At 41.7% G+C, this 6,798-nt stretch overlaps 1 long non-coding RNA gene across 1 annotated transcript; it reads right to left on the bottom strand.

Annotated features, from left to right (window-relative positions):
- Positions 1-2,211: 2,211 nt before the first annotated feature.
- Positions 2,212-5,954, bottom strand: LOC149985121 (uncharacterized). Its single transcript, XR_016490385.1, has 3 exons — positions 5,652-5,954; positions 3,826-3,891; positions 2,212-3,714 (listed from the first exon to the last, which is right to left on the bottom strand). It is a non-coding gene; the product is annotated as an uncharacterized LOC149985121 (long non-coding RNA).
- Between the last annotated feature and the right edge of the window lie 844 nt (positions 5,955-6,798).

Consider the following 6,798-nt stretch of genomic DNA (forward strand, 5'->3'; position numbering starts at 1 on the left):
GCAGTAGATATCTCAGATATGTGGGAGTGAGGCCTGAGAGGGTTTTATAAATAAGCATCAACCAGTGGGTATTGCGACATGTATATAGAGATGACCAGTTTACAGAGGAGTATAAAGTGCCGTGATGTGTCCTATAAGGAGCATTGGTGGCAAATTTGACGGCCGAATGGTAAAGAACATCTAGCCGCTCGAGAGCACCCTTACCTGCCAATCTATAAATTATGTCTCCGTAATGGGTAGGACGGTCATCTGAATCAGGGTTAGTTTGGCAGTAGGGGTGAAAGAGGAGCGATTATTATGATAGAAGAAACCAAGTCTAGATTTAACTTTGCCTGCAGCTGTGATATGTGCTGAGAGAAGGACTCCCAAGTACTTGTATGAGGTGACTACCTCAAGCTCTAGCCCCTCAGAGGTAGTAATCACACCTGTGGGTAGAGGGGCATTCTTCATACCAAACCACATGACATTTGTTTTGGAGGTGTTCGGAAGAAGGATAGAGAAAGCTTGTTGGACAATAAGAAAGCTGTGTTGCAGAGCACTTAGCACAAAATCCGGGGACGGGCCAGCTAAGTACAAGACTAGCATCTGCATATAAATGGATGAGAGAGCTTCCTACTGCCTGAACTATGTTGTTGATGTAAATTGAGAAGAGCGTGGGGCCTAGGATTGAGCCTTGGGTTAGTCCCTTGGTGACAGGCAGTGGCTGAAACAGCAGATTTACTGACTTTATACGCTGCACTCTTTTTGAGAGAGGTATTTAGCAAACCAGCCCAAAGACCCAGCCCCAGCCCAAATAAATAGGCTTATAACAGTTAGGATCAGCTTGATCTCCCCCTCTTAAATAAGGGATGAACTGTGGCTGCCTTCCAAGCAATGGGAACCTCCCAGGAAAGGAAAGACAGGTTAAAAAGTTCAGAAATAGGCTTGGCGATGATAGGGGCAGCAACCTTAAAGAAGAAAGGGTCTAACCCATCTGACCCAGATCGTTTTTTGGGGTCAAGTTTCAGGAGCTCCTTTAGGACCTTGGACTCAGTGACAGCCAGCAGGGAGCAGCTTTGTAGCGGGGCAGGTGAAAAAGAGGGAGGAGCATCAGGGATAGTCACATGAGAAGAGGTGGGAGATGAGTAAATGTTGAACGGGCAAGGAGGCATGGCTGAGTCAAATAGGAATCCTGACTTAATGAAGTGGTGATTAAAGAGCTCCGCCATGTGCTTCTTGTCAGTAACAACCACATCATCAACTTTAAGGGACATGGGCAGCTGTGAGGAGGAGGGTTTATTCTCCAGGTTTTTAACCGGTTTCCAGAACTTCTTGGAGTTAGACCCACTGAGATGGAACTGCTCCTTAAATTAACTAACTTTGACCTTCTGGATAGCCTGATTGCACTTATTTCTCATTTGCCTGAACGAGAGCCAGTCAGCTTGAGTATGCGTGTGCCGAGCATTTCGCCAAAAGCAATTATTGAGGTGGAGTAACTCTGCAAGATCACGGCTGAACCTATTTTTAATTCTAATTTTCTTTATAGGGGCGTGTTTGTTAACAATACCACTGAAGATATCCAAAAAGAAGGTCCAAGAGTCTTCGACAGAGGGGATCAAGCTTATTCTATACCATTTCACAGAGGCCAGTTCATGAAGGAAGGCTTGCTAACTAAAGTTTTTTTAGCAAGCGTCTATGACAAATCTGGACAGGTCGTATCACTGAGCAGCCATTATGAACCCAGGCTGTAAAACAGTGATCACTAAGGTCATTACAGAAAACACCAGACTGATACCTATCAGGATCATTTGTGAGGATAACTTTGAGGAGGGTAGCCTTTTCTGGGTGTTTGGAGTCATACCTTGTGGGATTGGTGATAATCTGAGAAAGATTTAGGTAGTCCCATTGCTTTAGGACTTGGTCAGGTGGTTTAAGCATGTCCCAGTTTAGGTCACCTAGCAGGACAAATTCAGACTTAGTGTAAGGGGAAAGGAGAGAGTTTAGGGCAGGTAGGGTACAGGCCGTTGCTGATGGAGGATGATAGCAAAGAGCTATTTGGAGACAGGCATGGTGGAGACAACCAAGTACTGAAGGTAATCCTTGGTAAAGATTGCCACTACCCCACCTTTGGAAGATCTGTCTTGCCGAGAAATGTTATGACCAGAAAGGTTAACATCAGTATTCAAAACACTCTTCCTTAACCATGTCTCAGTAATGACCAACACATTTGGATTGGAGCTGTGAACTCACACTTTAATTTGATCCATTTTAGGTTATAAACTTCTAGTGTTAATGTGCAGAAAACCCAGGCTTTTATGAGAGCAGATATCAGTGAAGCAGATATCAGAGCACAAGTCAGAATTGGTGCAGAATGCTCTAGGAAGAGTCTTGGTGGTTCCAAACTTCTTCCATTTAAGAATGATGGAGGGCACTGTGTTCTTGAGGACCTTCAATACTGCAGAAATGTTTTGGTACCCTTCCCCAGATCTGTGCCTCGACACAACCCCATCAAGGCGCTCTACGGACAATTCATTTGACCTCGTGGCTTGGTTTTTGCTCTGACATGCACTGTCAACTGTGGGACCGCATATCGACAGGTGTGTGCCTTTCCAAATCATGTCCAATCAATTAGTGGACTCCAATCAAGTTGCAGAAACATCAAAATTGATCAATGGAAACAGGATGCACCTGTTCTCAATTTCGATTCTCATAGGTTCTAAACACTTACGTAAATGAGGTATTTCTGTTTTTTACTTGTAATATATTAGCAAAGAAATGTATAAATACCTATTTTTGCTTTATTGGGTATTGTGTGTGTATAAAGATGAGGAAAATGTTTTATTTTAATGAGGTTGGGAGCAACGTGAAAATCGTTGTGGAACTCTATTGCAGCTCAAGTCGACAACAAAACCCACAATGCAATGCTTTCTCAATTTTAGAATAAAGCTGTAATGTAACAAAATGTGAAAAAAGGGAAGGGCTCTGAATGCTTTCCGAATGCACTGTATACAGTATCTATAAAGTCTGGGTCTATAATTTTCACAGGAAAGGTTGTAGAGCACAAACCCTGAATGTTATAGCTGCTTATACAGTACATACGAATTCTGTTTCAAATGTGGAATGCTTGAGCTGTGAACACATTTGTCATCATTGTGGCTTTTGTCACGTGTTATAACAGGCTATGGGGATTAAATATAATAAACATGTTTTAAACCTTCTTTAATGATAATAGTTAGTGAAATGTTATTTCTCTCTCTTTATTATCTAGGCTACATAGCCTAGACACGTTACACTGGATGCCATGTGTCGTGTATGTGTGTTTTTGTTCAATATTTGTATTTTAGAGCAGATTAGAGCCAACAGGTCTCTTATCTGGCTCTGGTTGTCCTGTGCTGAGGACCATGTTGCGGTCAATGCTGAGTAGCTGTTCTTCTGTACTGCCTGTTGTGGCTGGCTGGGTGCTCTGCCAGGGATGACTCATGAGGGGGCATGAGGACCAAGAGCATTATGGTGACTGGTCCTGGGGCCAGTGGGGACTTGGGCCCTCTGTGGCTTGGGGCTCTTTGGATGTTGAGGAGGAGCCTTGGGACTTTTGTAGTTCTGGGCTTGGTGTGGGTATTGGAGAGGGTCCGGTCTAGGGCAGTGTCTTTCAGGGCTTTTGCAAAGAGCCTGACTCTGTTCTTGCTGATGTGGACATTGCCTATAACCTATGCTCTGTTCAGTTTGAAGAGAGCGCTAAGATGAGGAGGAGGACCAGAGATTTTATTAAAAAACAATATATTTCTTGACGTTGATGTATTTATCAGAGTTATTGAACTCACAATAAGCCAGATTTGAATAACTTACATTGTGGTGCTGAAACTTGAACCAGCAGCTGCAGCACAATCAATTGGAAATGGACAGCTCATGGTGCTGAAAGTTGGCAAATTCGAGTAGGCATAATTAATTTCAACCTTCTTCATTTTCATTAGACTTTACTAACAACAAGAGTGCTTTGTGTTGGAGCCTATTTCTTTCTATTTAATAAATAAGAGGTAGTCCTACCTGTTTGAAAGATGAAATTAGGCTATAGGCTGCTATATCCATGGATGTGTTGGTCAATTCCTCCATCCACTATGCACTCTTTAAATAACAGCCCTTCACTGACTAGAAGGTAGGCTAAGTTAAAACCAGGACTCAAATTGAGGGATATGAGAGTACGACACCTTTTATTAAAGAAAATGGCAAAAAGCACAGGCCTACTCTTTGTTAGCTTAAGATTTTGAAGAAGATAAAACGGATCCAATTATATAAAGTGATCTACAACTTTATATATTCAGGGCGGCAGGTAGAGCGTTGGGCCATTAACCGAAAGTTTGCTGAATCAAATCCCCGAGCTGACAAGGTGAAACTCTTGTTGTTCTGCCCCTGAACAAGGCAGTTATCCCACTGTTCCCTGGTAGACTGTTAGTTAAGAACAAATACGAATTTGTTCTTAACTGACTCGCCTAGTTAAATAAATATCTAAATATAAGTAAATATAACAGCGCTTTGGTCCGCAATATACTATGCCAGAAATAAGCTGTAAAATACTTGGGAAAGACATTACTCCGATGCATATGGAAATAGCATTGTTAATTTTATTGGGCATTCAGAGGCTGACTTTACTTGTGAAGTAATGTAATTCTGTCACTATCAATTGATTAAGCTGTTCACTTTCTGTACAATAGAAGATATTGAAACCCAGACAGCTTTTACAGAAACACTTGTGACCTTCTCTCCTTGGGTTAAGCCATAGAAGAAGAGTAGCCAGCAGTTAAAGCTTACATTTTTTCTGGGTCGGTAGGTCTACTCTGTCTGGGGTGGAAAGGTTGGCCTAACTTTTGAAAGTATCATGCTCAGATTCCTAATGACATCTCAGATTGAATTAATTGCTAACAGTGACAGTTTTGTTGCAAACAAGACACACTGATCTGGCATTGGCAAAATAACATAAGATTAACACATAGGCCTATCTCGCTGTCCATTCTTAGCTTGTAATTTGGGGAATTTGTGTGATATTCAAAAAAGATTCCGCTACTATGTAAAATTACATAGAACTGCATGCCATTTTTATGAAAGGCAATTTATTTCTTGGACGTGCAAATACGATGATAGCTGCATGCAATGCTTTTACTATATAAGAGATTTTGCACCTCTACTCTTGTCCACAGTGGTCTGCGAACCCACAACCTTCTGGCCCGCAGCCCTGTGCGCTATCAGAATGTCTTGCCATGTAATGCTTACAGCAGGAAGAACAGTTTCTAAAACTGAATATCTAAGCCTCTGGTCTGTCCAAGAAGTGAGGGAAAATGGTAGACATGTTCTCTGCTATCCACTTTGTTAAAATTATTATTTTGGGTATGGGGAGGGTCACTTGTTTTTATTTTTCAAGCATTCAGCAAGGGTTTAGGTCAAATATATTTTGCTGAAGAGAGGTCCGACTTTCTCCATGTAACCCTTTTTATAATTAACGTTCAATCCCTAAGTGGTAAAAGTGATTTATTTTGAAATTCGACATGCTGGCTCCACACATCACAGATAAGTCAAGTCCTTACTGTTCTGTACTGTAAAGATGGTCAGTTTGGTCTCTGGTTTGTTTTTGTTGTCAATTCAATATCAGAAAAAAGTTTGAAAAAATGTGATACTTTTACCAGGAGCTCTGCTGTTGTTCTTGCTGCTTCAGAATTTCGGGACCTTTCTCTCTCTCTCTCTCTCACTCTCTTTTTGACTATCTCTCTCTTTTTCTCTCTACATGTCTTATAAGTTCCCTTATCACCTCTCTCTCTCTCTCTCTCTCTCTCTATCTCCTTATCTCTCTCTCACACACACACACTGTCTCTCTCTCTCTCTCTCTCTCTCTCTCTCTCACACACACACACACACTGTCTTTCTCTCTCTCTCTATCTCTCTCTCTCTCTCACACACACGCACTGTCTGTATGTCTCTCTCGCTTTCTCTCTCTCTCCTAGGGAAGGAAATGACTCCTAGTTGGAGGTATTTCTGCAGAGTAAACAGCATTGTTGGTGTTTGACTGAGAGTCTGCCTGGAGGGCGTGGTCCTATGTAGGGCTTATCAGAGCCTGGCCCCGTCTACCCATAACTCTCCTCACTCTTCTTTGTTTGGACACCGTGACAAACAGGTCCCTCCAATCACATCCTCCTCATTCCTCCTCCTCCACCTCGCCACCCAGTCTTCCCACACCTCCATGTTGTAAAAAGAAAAGGCCATGTTTTACTTCTTTACTGGGGTGGCAAACAATCGTCCAGAGTTGGCGTTTAAGGAAACCATACACGTAGATCAATGAGCCGGCAGAGGCCAAGCGTTCAATGCTCGGATGTAATGGGCTGGGCTTTAAAGTAAAGATTCACCTATTTTGAATGTTATTTTTTTATTTCACCTTTATTTAATTAAGTAGGCTAGTTAAGAACAAATTCTCATTTACAACTGCGACCTTTCCAAGATAAAGCAAAGCAGTGTGACACAGACAACAACACAGAGTAACACATGGAATAACATGGAATAAGCAATAAACAAGCCAATAAAACAATAAAGTCAATGACACAGTAGAAAAAAAAGAAAGTCTATATACAGTGTGTGCAAAAGGCATGAGGAGGTAGGCAATAAATAGGCCATAGTAGCGAAGAATCACAATTTAGCAGATTAACACTGGAGTGATAAATGAGCAGATGATGATGTGCAAGTAGATATATTGATATGCAAAAGAACAGAAAAGTAAATAAAAACAGTATGGGGATGGGTGGGCTATTTAGTAGATTGGTAGATTGGGTGGGCTATTTA

Source organism: Oncorhynchus mykiss, chromosome 2 (assembly GCF_057628025.1).
Source record: "Oncorhynchus mykiss isolate SJ-2025 chromosome 2, ASM5762802v1, whole genome shotgun sequence".
NCBI lineage: Eukaryota > Metazoa > Chordata > Actinopteri > Salmoniformes > Salmonidae > Oncorhynchus > Oncorhynchus mykiss.